Below are 16,646 nucleotides of genomic sequence, written 5' to 3'. Positions count from 1 at the left end.
TATACACACACGTGTGTGTGTGTGTGTGTGTGTGTGTGTGTGTCTGTCTGTCTGTCTGTCTGTCTCTGTGTGTGCCTGATCCAATTTTATTCTGATGGAGTAAGAATGTCCTAGTGATCTGAATTGGTCCTAAATAAACAGATAAATTTATACAACATTGCCTGCAATGAAATTCATGTAGACTGTCTGCTCTGGCGTAACAGACTTGGGAGAGAACTGTAATAATCCTGATCCTGATTGATCTTAAATCTTCTTCTCAGCCCCAAAGCTACCCTTTATCCTCTAGCTCCACACAACATGAAGTTCCGTTTATGTTTATTGTCATCATCATTGTCCTCCACCTCTTCCTTCTCTCCATCATTAGGAGCAAGTCCTCAGATAATGATTGACAGATAATGATTGACAGCAGGCAACCAGTGGTCCCATAGTAAAATCACACTTTGGGGCTCTTGTTTCCTCTAGTTTTTCTTTAATGACTGCACCAAGCAACACTCCTAGAACTCTTGATTTAATGGCTGTGTTTCCTTTTCCATTAGCACCTTTAATCATGTGAATGTTAGATATGGATAGTGTAATGGTTCCTAAGGGGGTTGCTTGTGCGTAAGCAGGTGCCTATCTTCCTGGCTGGGTGCAAACACCTGGCTGGGCTGCCAAAGTGAACCTCCTCTGTCCGGACAGCCACTCGCCCGTGGCTGACTCAATCGCTGGCAGAATCCGTCAGTGGGCGTTTCTTAAACTTCTTCCAGCAAAGAAGCTCTTTGACGCCTAGTCTCCGCCTACCCTCTCTGCGCGGAAGCCTTCTGCGCAGGGAGGGCATGGGCAACGGAGGACCCCTAGTCTCCCCGCTGGTCCCAGGCAAGGAGTCATGGGACCGCCTCGCCACTTCCCCCACCTGCCCCCCTTCTCCACTGGTGCTACACTGATTCTCTTCCCCAGAAGACGGGCTGCTTCTCCCGATCCCTGGACGCCCTCTGGAATCCCTCTGGCTTTCGCGCTCTCCCTCCAGCACTGATGGCAGTTCCCTGACAGATAGGCATTAGAGCCTGCCTGGCCTGGGGAGAAAAGGGAAGTGCAAAGCGCAGCCAAAAGGAGTCATATGCAGGCATCCTAATTTCCCTGCAGAGTTCCTTGGCGTCAGGATTGTCTAGTTAAAACGGCATGATCAGTGCATCAGTTGCTGGGGACAGTGAGCATGTTTAACATTAAATGATCTCTTACCTTCGCCACAAGAGTCATTAGGAGTTGCTAGCACAGGATCCTTGTGCTCAAATCCTGCTTGCTAATTTCCCCTAGGCATCTGGTTGGCCACTGTGAGAACAGGATGCTGGGCTAGATGGGCCATTTGCCTGATCCAGAAGCCTCTTCTTATGTTCTTAGGATCTTTTATGGTACCACAAGCCATAAACAGAGGTGGTCCTCTAAAGTGAAGGAGAGATCTGCCAGCAGAAAACTGCACTTCAAAATCTTTTTAGTTCACTATTTCTAGAGGGATAGCTGCAGCAAACACAACCAAGAATTATGACCACTATTAATAACTTTTCTGCATTTTATTTTCCTCTGGCCTCACTATTTACAGCTCACCAGTGACTGCATGTATATATCTGCAGCTCGAGATAACAACACTTTATACATGTCATGACATGGCCTATACTTCACAACAGCTTAAAATTATTAGTCCTTAAGGTGCCGCAATGGTCAACTACGTATGTTTTGCATAGGATGTCAATGTAAAACCAAATTATTCCATAGGTCTAGTTCATACATGAATGTATATCACCTTTTCCCCCACACTTGATTTCTGAATGTCTGAACTGATTCCTTTAAAATAAATTGGGCTTGAAGGGATACAGATATTCTTTTTGTGGTGTCAGATTTGTGATGGCCCATTCACGCTTGCAAGTCATTAGTGATGGAGATGTACCGGTATGTATGAGCCACAGCTTAAGGCTGTGATTCAAAAGGCAGTGAAAGGGGTTTCTGTCCATTACAGGCTATGTGAAGTCCCAGAATCTGCATTCATAAACGACTATGTCTGAATTTCTATCTTTTCTGCACTGACAGTAGCAACCCTATGCGCTTAGGTGAACTAGATTAAAGTTCTCTAGACTTTTAAAAAACTCAATAAAAGGTCTTATATGGGGGAGAAGGAATTTGATACATAATTGATTTTTTCTATTAAAAAAATCTCATATATTTATATCTTTAAATACTTTTGAATCAGTATCACACATACACATATCTATATGCCTGCCTGCTAAAATGTTTTTGGGTTCTGTTTTGAATTCTGGAGCCACAGTGGCCTCTATTGTTCTTATATTAGTATAGCACTTTATTTCTTACAAAAACTCTGTTTTGATATTTAGGGGATCTTCAGCTGTCAGTAGCAGAGGCTTTCATTGTTTGCTACTGTGGAACTGAGTGAATGTTAACCTTTATACTCTAAAAACCCAAGGTGAGCCCTGCTGGATCAGACCAAGGCTGCATCTAATCCTGCATTCTTTTTTCCAACAGCACCTAGCCTGATGTTGCTGGGAAGCCCGCTAAAGAGCATAAAGGCAAAAGCCCTCCTTTGCTGTCTGCTTACTGCCTACTAGATATTTACTCTCTACCAGATATTCACTGCAATCCAGAGCAAAGGTTAGGTATGTTAGTTTGTGGTCCATCAGAGCTAGTTTATTGCACTGAGAAGAACATAGCCTCACATTGGGGAAACTCAATGCAAGCACTGCGTATTGGAAATCACATCACCATTAGAGCATCCGTGTGGAAGGGTTCTTTCATATGAGCTGGCATTAGCACCTGGTATCCTTGGACAGCTGCATGGGACCCACCAACCTGGATGGGCCCACCACTTAAACCAGCCTTGCATCCCTACCTTAAAAGAAAATCCAACCTATCACTGTGAGCAGTGATAGATGGATGGGTCTATTATTATTATTATTATTATTACTACTACTACTACTACTACTATTTGAGTTTTTTAGGTGATTTACAATTTAAAACAAATAAAAACATAAAGGTAAAGGTAAAGGGACCCCTGAACATTAGGTCCAATCGCGGATGACTCTGGGGTTGTGGCTCTCACCTTGCTTTATTGGCCAAGGGAGCCGGCGTACATGTGGCCAGCATGACTAAGCTGTTTCTGGCGAACCAGAGCAGCGCACGGAAACACTGTTTACCTTCCTACCGGAGCAGTACCTATTTTTCTACTTGCACTTTGACGTGCTTTCGAACTGCTAGGTTGGCAGGAGCAGGGACCGAGCAACAGGAGCTCATCCCACCACAGGGATTCGAACTGCTGACCTTCTAAACGGCAAACCCTAGTCTCTGTGGTTTAATCCACAGTGCATCATATAGCAAATACCAACAATAAGAGCATCGTGGCAAATTTTCACAGGCAAGCAATGTGGCCCTTCTCCAGACATTTATATCAGGCCCTTGAGACTTTCCCCAAGCCACACTCTCCCTCCAGTTGCAGCCATCTCAAGTGTTTTTGTCTTCCTGGAATATGTTATTGAACTTTATAATGCCACCTGCTTTCCTGGATAGACGATAATAAGAGGTCTGTGAGCATGTGTGTATTCATTGTTCCACCCACTTTTGTCTCTGGCCCTGCCCACCACTAGCATGTGGACCTCAAATGTTTGTCCAGAAAGGAATGCTGCTCTGGGACTGAACCATCCCTGATCTAACCCCAGCTGCCTGCCACTGCTCAGAGTGCTGTTGTCACCACTGCTACGTAAGTCCGCCAGGACACATTCATAGATGAGGGGGCCTGCCAAATAACACTTTGGCCTGCAGACATGGAGCCAACTCTGTCTTTTACTCAAATAAATGCAGCCCAGCCTTCAGCCCCACTAGTAACTACAGTCTCCAAGGAGCTTGAATGAGCACTTCCTGGAAATATGAATTGTCTCTAAAAAAGCAGATCAGGGAAGTTTCCTTTGTGTCTTGTAGAAAGAAGACCTGAAGCCTTCTTATCCATAGGACGTCTCACAAAAACCCAAAGTAGATCAGGGACACCCTTTGCGTCTTGTAGAGAGAAGACCTGGATTATTTTTATTCATAGGACATGTCTCATAAAAACCCAAGGACCAGCTTTGTAGCATTCCTTTTTACAAGGTTATAGATAAGGTTATAGATTATAAATTGTTTTTATCCATATTCAGTAAGCAACAGTGTGAAAGTCAGGTTCCACGTTGACTTGGGCATGTAAAAGAGGCAGAAGCTGTAAAATGGTTGTTCTTCATACTAGTACAGCTTCGCTCCATATTCACTGATGTAAGTCTAACTAGAATCAAACTTTCCCAAGGAAGCAGTTCCTAAGCGTCTTGAGTTTGGAATGATCTAGGAATACTTTGCACTCCATTGTCTCCTGAGGCAGGCGGGTGCCAACCAACTCTGCAGTAAGTGAGCTGGGGATTGTGGCCTACATTTCCTTGTATTTAAAATGACAGCTCTTTTCTCTGTGGAGCTGCCAGCTGACATAACATTCTTAAATTAAATTGCATTTCTCTCCTTGATTTTTCATCCAAAACTAATCCTAATTATTCTATGGCTAAACTCAAGAAAACAAATCCACATAAATCTCCACAAAGCTGTTATAGAGAAATGTTATTATAACAAAATATTAGAAATTATTTACCCTCTGTTTCCATACCATGAGAAGACTCAGTGTGTTTGCAACTGCATTAGAACCACAGCAAATCATTTTGACAGATGCAAATCTCATAAAGCTAATGGGGAAAACTTTCACATTTCTGTACTTCCAGTCCGTTGGTCACTATGAAACATGAGAAAAATTCTAGATAATTAAGTTTTATATATCTCTGGCAGCATACCAGTGGTTTGGGACATCTTGGCAGACTTCAGTGATATATAACCAACAGTAAAATGGAAACATCTACATATTTATGTATGCAGCAGGTAAATTTGAATCCACAAATCTCTGAAATACATAGATCTCTGAAGTTCATATCAAACTTAATTTACAGGTCTCATTCTCAAATTAGTTCTTTCCATATTTAAGAAAACTAATGGACTCTTTAGTATGCCAAACATAAACCTATTGTCTTGAAATTCTTTGTGATTGCAGTGGAACTAACCTCAATGCAGGACATAAAATGATATATTTTTTAAAGTGTCTTCCCATTCTACAACACAGCTGTTTAATAGTTTTATGTATGAGTTATCAAAAATGTATGCTCATCTATTTGAAATCCATGTACCTACCACTACATTATCCTAGGATCCAGGTTTAGAACACAACATTATACAAGCTTCAACAGTTATAAACTACGTAGAAAGAGATACATTTTTTTTAAAAAAAATACATACTCAGTCGACACCATGTGTAAAGAATAGCAATTTAAATATGCTAGCTATGGAAACCCATCTGCTTTGCTCACATATTTTTATAATTAGATAATGTATTTCAGGTTTCATAAAAACAAATACATACTTAAATAAATAGATAAACTAAATGTAGTTAAGGAAATAGGTCAGAGAACAGGAAAATTAGGTTGTGCTAACATATAGTGATTTAAAAAGAGATAAGACTGAAAATATTGTTTGCATTTTGTGTGCATATACTTCTACCCAGAAACAAGCCCCACACAGTGGGATCTACACTCAGGTAAGTGCGTGCTCGTTTGCAGCCTTAATGAATATTTAGTAATAATATGTTGTCCCCCCTTTATCTTCTTGCCCCCATCTCTTTTGGATGGACCAGCAAAAGGCAATCGGAGACAAAACCAATAATAGTATGGTTTTGTTAAGCTTTCCATTTTCCTCCCTAACAAATCGATTCTCTTGGCTGTGAGAATTATTTGTTCAAGACAATTCTGGGTGGTTATTTTGGGGGTCTTTTTTAGGGTTAGGTGGAACCTACAAAGAGGTTAATTTCTGGAAGGTGGAAATTCAGAAGGGTTGCTAAGTAACAGAGTAATGCCCTCAGGGTATGGACAGCCAACAGCCATTTTTGTCTGAAAATCTAAGGGTGATAACTATGTCATTCTGAGACCTGCTTCTGGGCAGAATTTTGTTCTTATATGTGTCAAAACAGTTTCTTCTGGATGAAATGAAAATGATGCCCCATGTCCTGCAACAGAATGTAGCATGCAGTGTTTCTTCAAAACTGATCTGCTCACCAATAAGCTCTTTGTGATTCTGTTTTCTTTCATACGTTTGATATTTGCAGTGAATTGAGAGATTAAGGATAGAAAAAAGGAAGTTTTTCTTTAGTGCCCCAGTCTGTGTGTCATTAAACCATGAATGAGCAGTTTGCTCTTGCTGCTGGTACACTGTGGATGAAACAAGGCAGAGTCTGGCTCATCAAATCATCTGAAGTCAGACTTGTTCCTTTCAAACAAGACACAAGCCCTAAGCCAAGAACAAAACTTGGTTATTGCTTATGGTTTGTTTGGAAGACACAAACCATGAGCTTGTCTTCAGATGACACAAGAAGCCAGACACTAGCTTGTTTTCTCCACAGCATGGCAGCAGCAGGATTGTGGAAGGAGTGCCATGAGAATGTTCACATTAAGCATAGCTTTTTAAAATGATGTGCAACCAGACTTTTCTACGGAATTTGCTGCAACTAGACATGAGCTGCCAACTTAGATGGCTTTAAGAAGGGATTAGATAAATTCAAGGGGGATAAGGCTCTCAGTAGCTTCTAGTCTTGATGGCAATATGATATCTCCAGGATCAGAGGCAGCATGCATTTGGATACCACTTGCCGCAGGGCCAGATTTAGATGAAGAGAGGCCCAAGGCTACTCTGCTTGTGAGGCCCATCTCCATCCCCCACCCACACAACTAGAAGAAAATGGAAGAGTGTTATAAACAAAACTGAGTGAAGCCAAGGATGATGGCGGGTATTTAAAATTCTGCAAATCACTATTCCTCCTCTAAAGGACATAAGATATTATTGTTAAATACCATGGTGATTTTTAAAAAAATCTGCAAGTCACAATTTCTCCTCTAAAGGTCATAAGATATTATTGTTAAAAACCATGGTGATTTTTAAAAATGCATAAAATTAACACTGAAAAACTTTGGCAATAACTGAACTTTGTAAACCTTTTTCGGAAAATGAAGTTGTAATGTTATTCTTTAAAAAAACATGAAGGCCTGGCCAGGGCGGTCTCCCTCTTATATACCTGCTGGGATTGACAAGGCATCTGACCCACATCTGAATCTCAGAACTCTCCTGACAGGTGATTTGCTCTGCAGCCACAGAGCCAATAAAGGATGAGATTGCCCACCAGATACCAGGCACTCTACTATTCAAATTAGGCCCCTTCTCAATTAAGTATCAATTTTAATCCAGAATTTATCCAGAATTTAAATTCTCAAAACTTTCTTATTTGTTAATTTGAGCAAGTAAACTACTGCTCTCACTTCATTACAAACAGTATTTCTACCTGGAACACACTTGAGCAAACCTGTTCCTCTTCCTTTCACAGATATTTTGTTGCCATTTGCAACTGCAGCTTATTTGCAACTGAATGAAAGGGGTCATAGTCCCGGGGTCTGCAGGGGGGAGTGACAAAACTGATTTTCAGTAAGTGCCCCCCTTTATTTTCATAATAAGTCCTTGTGTCTGCACTCTCAATAGCGACACCAGGGACCTAGAAGGTGCAGGGCTTGTCAGTCTAACCTTTGCACAGTCTCATCAGGGCTGACCTTAAGGCAATTGGAGCAATTGGACCAAATTGGGCCCTGTGGCCACTCCTAAGGGCCCCCCCACACCAGGGCAATCTAGATGTATTTTATTTATATATCATGTCCTCCTTAAAAGAGGCCATGTGTTGCGGTGAGACCTGGAGACTGACCTCCTGGTTGTGGGGGGGGGGGTTATTGGATAGCCACAACACCTGATTGGTAGGTCTCTCGTTGCTGGGTGTACTCTGGCCAATGGGGTGCAGCCTAAATTGATTGTAGGACCTATATATCCCCATGCACGTGTCCCAGAGTTTCCTCTTTCGGCTTGTGCATTCGGAACACCTGCCTACCTCTCCCTAATTTTAGGGCATTTTGCAATTGACCTTGCTATGCCGTCGTGTGTCATCTGTCATTGGGACAGGGGCACAGCAGGAATTTTCCCCACTTGGCTGATTGGCTGTGGCCATTTGGGTTTCGCCTACTGCATAGCAATTTGTCACAACTTGTAAGGTTGTGGATAGGGGTCATGTGATAGGAATGGGAGAGTGGTCTCGCCATCCCTATGTGAAAGGTATTCCGTTAAAGGAATCCAGGGACTCAACTTGGTTTGATCAACCCCCGATCAACCCATGCCTGAGTCCAGGGGAACATCTGGGGGAGGGAACAGAGTCTGTTCCTGGGCTTTTCACCTACCTCAGGTGTTCACCCTTGGCTGACCTATGATAGAGCTCTGGGTCAGCGCCACCTGCAAGGGTTTAGGGAGCTAGTCGAACCAGAGCTTATGCAACCACTCACTTTTCTGTAATCAATAAAGTTGTGGCCTAAATTCTGCAAAAAACCAAAACTAAAATTTGAGTCAAATGTGTCTTTATTTAGGGGGAGGTCTCTGGGTCTGAACACGTAATTACAGTGGTACCTCGGATTAAGTACTTAATTCGTTCCAGAGGTCCATCCTTAACCTGAAACTGTTCTTAACCTGAAGCACCACTTTAGCTAATGGGACCTCCTGCTGCCGCTGCACCGCCACTGCACTATTTCTGTTCTCATCCTGAAACAAAGTTCTTAACCCGAGGTAATATTTCTGGGTTAGTGGAGTCTGTAACCTGAAGCATATGTAACCTGAAGCGTATGTAACCCGAGGTACCACTGTATAAGATTTTGCAGACTTTGACTGTGAACTGGGGCCCTACAAAATAAAATTCAAGTTGCGCTCCACTGGCTAGCCCTGAGTCTCATAGTTGCTGGGCCTGAGTTGCCCTCCCCTCACACAAAGTCTTGGGTTGGCAATTTTGGGAGAGGGGAGACTGCCCGCTGGGGTGTGGGTGGGCTGGCGAGGCCCCCTAGATTTAGAGGCCCTAGGCTTCAGCCTACTTAGCCTATACATAAATCCAACACTGACTTGCCGAGGAATATCAGTGTGGAAGGGCTATTTCTCTCACGTACGTTTTGTGGACTTCTCAGGGGCACCTGAGTTGGTGACTGTTGGAAACAGGATGCAGGAGTAGACTAGCCTTCAGCCTGATCCAGTAGGGCTTTTATTGTGTTATAGTGAATCAATCGAGAGGCAGGGATTGTGTCTCATTTTTTAAATGAAAAAGTGACATTGTGCCATTAGTGTCAAATGCTAACTAGAAGAGGGTGGCACTGTGGTTTAAACCACTGAGCCACTTGGGCTTGCTGATCAGAAGGTCGGCGGTTTGAATCCCTGCAGCAGGGTGAGCTCCCGTTGCTTGGTCCCTGTTCCTGCCAACCTAGCAGTTTGAAAGCACGCCAAAAATGCAAGTAGATAAATAGGTACCGCTCTGGCGGGAAGGAAAAGGCATTTCTGTGCACTGCTCTGGTTTCACATGACCTGGAAAAACTGTCTGCGGACAAACGCCAGCTGCCTCAGCCTGTAAAGCAAGATGAGCCCTGCAACCCCGCAGTCGTCTGCAACTGGACTTAACTGTCAGGGGTCCTTTACCTTTTTACCTTTTTTAGAAGAGGAAGGAATGAAACTAGAGCATGAATACTACTGGCAGAAGCAGAAATATAGTTAAAATTACACCGTCAATTTTCTAATGCTTTTAATAATACTGTATCATATGCAATCCAGAATGTTTAGGATACAGAACAGTGACTCACCCAATCAGATTTTCATTTTGGGTAGCAATTATCACATGGAAAAGAGGTTAGAGAAGTACCTGCTAGCTCTTTCCTGACCTCCATGCACCATCAGAACTGGTATGCAAGAACCCACATACATGTTATCCATATCCTCAATTTTTCTCAAGTACATATAGCATGTGCCTATATAACATCTACCCATATTGGGTGGTGTCCTTGAAGATGGACCTCAACACAACTAGGTCAAGAGTTGTGACCTGACCCTATCTTCTACACTTTCATTTCTACCTAAATTAATATCAAGCAGCAAGTAACTTGCATTTCCAAGAATCTCATGTATCAGGTTTGGAACAGGAGATGGAATATATGACTGTGCTATGTATGGAATGAACAGGGGTTTCTGCTATTAATAAAGAAAAATTGTTTTGTGAAAGACAGAGATAAAAGGGGCGGGGGGGGGGAGAGAAAGCAGTAAGTTTAAGATCTGCAAGATTCCAAGTATCAGACTGGTTGGACAACTGTAGCATTTCATTCACTTGATATTGTAAAGTCAGTAGATGCACAGGTAATGTTTTAAATCTAGGACATAAGTGGGTGGAATTTGGGGGCAGAAGAGCTTTTGCATGTGATCAATGAAGGAAGAATTGAAGTAATAGTCATCTATGTTCAAACATGGATAGATCAAAAACAACAACCCATATATAGGTCATGTTCTCCTCCAGGGTCTATTCTTAGGAGTAAAAATACAATAGAAATAAATAGCAGTTATCTGCCTTTTCATGACACAACACCCCAAAGCTTCTGCCAGAAACAGCTCTCTCACCCAGCCAAATGGTATATGTGGCCCTGCTGCTTCCCACTCCACATGTTTAGTCTACACATGAGGAGAAGGCCTGGAAAGGCCTAATGTAATATATGTATCGAGACATTTGTAGCTTATACTTTTTTGATTTCCTATGAGACACTTAACCTAATTTGGTAAACACAAACTAAAATAATGCCAAGTCTCATCTGCTCTATTCCCTGAAGGTTCCACTTGCTGAGATAATGTAATTATTTTTAAACTGCAGTTTAGAAGGCCATAAAGTTGGTGATTCAGTATTCAAAACATGATTTAGCATTAATCATTGAACAACAGAATGCATTTTAACTTAGCTTGATTGATTTGTTTGACTGCTCTAATATAATATTTTGTGATAACTATTAAACAAAATTTGGTACATATACTCTTCAGGTTTGAATTAAGGTTTTGTCCTTTCCTGGGTATAAAGCAGAAGGATTTCCAATCTTGACTTTGTGTTTCCACACATTTGCTAAAGAGATCATTTTACCATGATAAGGATGGAGCTTATATCTGGGCTTCACAACTTATAGCCTCCCAAACTGGCAAACACAGATCACCAACTGTATAAATTGGCCTACTAGGTACTTAACAAGGCCCACTCTGTTTTGTGTTTCAAACCAAACACCAAAAAGTCAAGGTGTACATGGCAAGTAGCCTACATTTGGGCTGGTGGCTCATATGTTTGGCAAGGCCAGATCTAGATCCATATTCCAGCACATTTTCATTTCTTCAACAACCTTCTCCTGCCATAGTACACATCTTGCACACATTCTTTCACAAGGAGACAACATGTTTTTAAACACTTTTAAGAGTGGAATTTGATATGATTGGGGAGGGGGGGATCTTAAGGTATCAGTCTCTACACAGCCCCTATGTCAACGCTAATGCTGCTGCAATATAGGACAGTATTCTGCTGTATATTATCAACACAAGGACTTCCGCTTGAGCAAAAGAACTTTCCCTCCCGCTCCTTTCCCTGTGTGTACTCCATATCCTCTCTGCTCCAGAGAGTTTGGGGAGCACATGGTGGGGAGGAGAAGGAAAGAATGTTTAATTGGGCAAGTAGAAATCTTTGTAGTGATGGAATGTTTGCCCTAGACCTACATTGGATTCCACCTATTGCCACCTATGTGTTAGATATGGGCAGTGCTTTTTTCTGGGCGTACACAGGGGTAAGCATACCCGTAAACATTTTGTGAATCTTTGTACTTTTGTCCATTTGCTGTATTTATTTTTCCCAATTTGAACTATAAAATGGGAGTTTTCTTGAGTCAAAATGAGAGTACCCTAAACATTTTTTAAGAAAAAAAGCACTGGATAGAGGGCCACCTGAAAGCTTCTGATCTGACTCTTGTTTAGAAATAAATTCTCTCCACCACAATAAGTAAGTATTTGAGGTTTATTTGCCGAACTTGGTTTTTAAACATTTAGTTGCAATCAGTAAGTGTTACCAAACAACAAAAAAGAATACATTGTGTATTAGCAATGAATTACAGTCTTTTAAAGTTCAGTAAATCTTTTCTTCTGATTCCAGAGTAAGACCATGCTGTTTTAAGTGCAGAAAGGATTCCTGGGACTTTCTGCTGTAACACACCAGAAGGAGACACTACCTAAAGAAGACAACTCCTTATGCTTCCCTGCACATAGTATATAAAGACAGAGAAGCACACCTCTCTTCATTGTCTTGTGCTTTCAACTTGTGACAAAGTCAGTGGATGAGTCACAAGATGATGTAGCACACCCTATGGAATAATACTGACTCTCTGCCTAAATTGTTGTAAAAGAAGCTTTAGGCAGAGAGTCAGTATTATAGCATGTGTACAATTAAACTTACAACTTCAATACTATGTTCAACTTAGAGAAAAGTAATAACACGACAATGTCTTGAGAAACGGGCAGAGGAAACTGAAATATCCCTGGCAACTCTGCACCACGTATAAAGCATGAATAGACACATCAACAATGTCTCTGCATTAAAGACCAATACGTAAGACAGCTGCACACATATCTGAAAGTTTGTAGTTCTGGTCCCAGCAGTGTATAGCAAACTGGGAGCTGTGTAGTATGCTGATCTTGATTGATAAGCTATCTTTAGGGCCATTCTAGTGGAAAGGTGAAGCTTAAAAATTTTAAATAAAAAAATGTATATTCCCAACTGATTCTCCACATAGCCTCAGTGTTTTTCCATCTTGCCTTTCTACACTGTCAGCTCTTCCTGGGTGTCCATTTACTCATTGCATGTGTGTAGTGTGTTTGTACAGATAAGCCAGTCATCATTACCCCCTTGTGTTAGTCCCCCTCCAGATGGCAATAATGTAGTATAAATCTGCCATGAACACACTATTATTGCATCAATGACATGCTGTGGAATACACACAAAAAACAGAGAGAGAGAGAGAAGTTGGGGGTGTTATGTACTGAAGTTCTCACCCTGGGCCAGCAGGGGGATACTGTAGATAGTTATGCAAATGAAGGATCGAAAGTGACGTTCAGTGATTGGATGGATACTGTAGATGGTTATGCAAATGAAGGATCGAAAGTGATGTTCAGTGATTGGATAGTTTTAGAAAGTTGTTACAGTAACGAGGTTCTGGAGCTCTATATAAGTAGGCTGACTGAGCCCTTCAGTTCACTTCTGTTCCAGCTTACAAATAAAGAGCTGCTTTGGAGAAATCGGTGTGTCGTCTGATATGTTCACCCACAACTTAACATGGGGCAAGTTCTTTCCCGTGACAACCCTGGCTTATGCATTGACTTCTCACTAGCTTTTCAGTCCTGATTTCCAACCTACCTTCCTACCCAACCTGCCTTCCTATTTGTCCTTTGTTGTCTGCTTCTGCTTATTCTTTTATTGTGACCCCCATCTTGTCCTCAGCTGCAACCATCCTTAGCCCATTCTTTGTGCTCTGGCTGGTTCCCAGTACCTGGCTGCTTGGGTCATTCTGGATAGCTGCCTACAGTTCAGCCCTAACACAAGTGTACAGAACTAAAAGCTGCACAGCATCATACAGGAAGTGTTTGAATTCTGCATTTGATATCCAGTGACCAAAAGGGAACAAAAATATAATTTCCACAGCGCTATTTTTATGGAAATAGAGGTGCCAGAATGCCTCCCTTGTTCTCTTATAATGTCAGCAGCACCCACCTGAGAGGTGCTGGAACTGAGTTCTAGCAAGTTCTGACTAAAAAAAAAAAAGCCCTGCATGTTAGTCTGTTTCACCAAAGTCCTCAAGGACTTCTCAGGCACAAATAGCTCTGGCCACTTTAATTAGGCTCTGAAAACTCTTGTGAACAAAGAAAATCTTTAATAAAAAAATATTTTAAAAATAAATAAATAAAAACAGCATGGGAAAATGTGATGAGAGACATTTTCAATAAGTTAAAATTAGAAGGGTTTATTAACTTGTGTGTTGTTATCTGTAGCAATTGTGTTATGTACTTCTTGATTCTGTGACAGCTCATCAAGTGCTAATGAAATTGTGAATCTTTGGAATGTTTCAATTACTTCCAATTTATTTTCAACAAATGGAAAACATATCATGAATACTAAAGACAAAGACTGGGTGGGTATGTAGCTAATGGTAACATATGGTGCAAATGCAACTACTTAGTTGCCACAACAACTGAGAGAGAAAGATCTCATGTTCATACCAGCCTTCTTCAGCCATTCATTCCAGAAACTGGAACTTGCGTAGAACAGCACTGCAGGGATTTGTGCTTAGGCCAGCCTTCAATTCTTCATGTGATTACAGGGAGCATCTGTTGTTGCAAGTCTTGTGTATTTATGCACGCATCCAATGCATAATGTGATTGAGAACCCCGATCTTCCAAGGTTCTCAGTTGCACGAGTGGCTTCCATGGACACACAAGGCTCCCCGCCAGAAGCTCACTGTAACCACATGATGGGCCATGGGGAATCATGACGCTCCAGGAGATATCACTAAATGTGCATCCCCACTGTCCTGTTTTACCAATATTGCCTGAAGAGGGCTAGTGACAAGTTAAAATGGGCAACCAATCTTGTGCTCACTCCCCAAAAATGGATGCATGAAATGCCTAGTTCTTTTAACTGTCTGCTTCCTTTTCTCCATCTTCCAGGGAGAGGAATCATCTGATCAAGTAGGATTAGTAGGAAGGCAGAAGAACCTAAGAACTTAAGAAGAGGCTTGTTGGATCAGGCAAATAGCCTATCTAATCCAGAACCCTGTTGTCACTGTGGCCAAACAGATGCCTGTGAAAAGCTCTCAAGGACAACCTGACTGTACCAGAGTTCTACCCTCTTGTGGTTTCCAGCAACTAGTGTTCAGAAGCATACTACATCCAACAGGGAACGCCCATTGGGAGACACTCACTAGATTTCTCATTCTTCCAACTCTTTCTACAGTCCTTGTGTCTTTTTCTGTTATATGATATTCCAATTGCTCTGATCCCCATTATGCTCAGTAGAACATGCCAGCATCATGATACTGATTTTTTAAAAAGAACAAAACAAAACAAACATTAAAGGATTAAACTACTGTCTTCACTTTACAAAGGACTAGGGAAGGAGAGCAGGTTCGCGCACCCGTATTTGAAGGAACATGCTATATATTTGAAGGAGACATGCTACCCTGTCTCTCTGTCATCCATTAATCCTGCCCCCCAAAGTGAGTTCTTTGCTGCTTGGGGACAGTGACAGTTGAGCAAGTGGTGGAAGCAGGGAAGAATGCAAGCAAATAAATTTTATTCTGCTCAGAAGAATTAAATCAGGAGTTTCCTCCTTTGTGAGCATGTCTAAGTGGGGTGTTGGTGGAGGGAAAGGACGGACTGTGCTGGGAAGTTCAGGGGGGAAATGTGCTGTCATTACAGTAGAAAAACAGGAAGGTTGACATGTGACTCTTTCCTGAAATAAGTCCTTCATTAGAAATAGGGTAGGTTGGCCTTTTGCAGATTTAAAGGGTTCTTCCTTACGGATTCTGTAAGTATCCTGTATACTAAAGCAATGTTTGGTATTATTCTTACTGGCCATGGAGTGTCACTGTTTTCACAGAATTCGTTTTAGACAAAGAACCATAAACAACATACAGAAGATTTCAAAGCAAAGAGGCTCTGCCAGTTTCCCTTAAAATGGCCTAATGCATTTACAGTCCTAAGGGGGGAAAACAAATTCATTGATCTCACACAACATGCTTTATTTAGATAAGCAAAGTATCAATGCCTCGTTGGAAATTCAACAGCTGGGTGCCTATTTAGTATTATTTCAGGCTTTTCAATATACAGAAAAGTTTTATTGATAATGTATTTTGTAGGCATTTTCGTTCTATTTCAATATTAGAATATTTCATTCTGTTTCAATAAATGAAATTATAAATTGATGCTTTACAAGTTTGTCTGTATAAATGCATGTCATGGGAGATTATTGGATTTGTATTTCCTTTAAAAATGCAACCAGCCATTTTTAAAGAAGATGGAGAAACTCCTTTGCTTTGAAATAGAAAACTAAGTGCAAAGGTCTTTAAATTCGTCCTCCTTTTTGAAGGGATTTATCAGCAAATTCCTCTGGGAATTAAAGACTTGCTAAAAAAGCAAAGTATTGTTCTTAAATTCTGTTGTAAGATAAGAGCCACTAGAGGGCAAGGTTTTCATTGTCTGAAGACGTAAGTACTACTGTACTGTGGTTATTTTATGTACATGTTGTGCTATTTTTAATACTGTTTTTCATAGCTGTCTTGCTGTGCCTTGGTATGAATTTCAGGATAAAAAATATCTTAACTCAATAAGCGAGCTGAAGGGCCATAGCCGAGTGGCGGAGCATCACCTTTGCGTCCCAGGTTCAACTGCTAGCATCTTCAGATAGGAGTGGGAAAGACTCCTTTTCTGAAACCCTGGACAGCTGCTGCCAGTCAGTGTAGCTAATACTGAGCTAGATGGACTAATGTGGCCAGTGTGGTGTAGGGGTTAAGAGCGATAGACTCGTAATCTGGGGAACCGGGTTCGCGTCCCCGCTCCTCCACATGCAGCTGCTGGGTGACCTTGGGCCAGTCACACTT

Source organism: Podarcis tiliguerta, assembly GCF_965153285.1.
Source record: "Podarcis tiliguerta genome assembly, chromosome: 3".
Classification (NCBI taxonomy): Eukaryota; Metazoa; Chordata; class Lepidosauria; order Squamata; family Lacertidae; genus Podarcis; species Podarcis tiliguerta.
Note: the sequence above shows the minus strand (reverse complement) of the source record.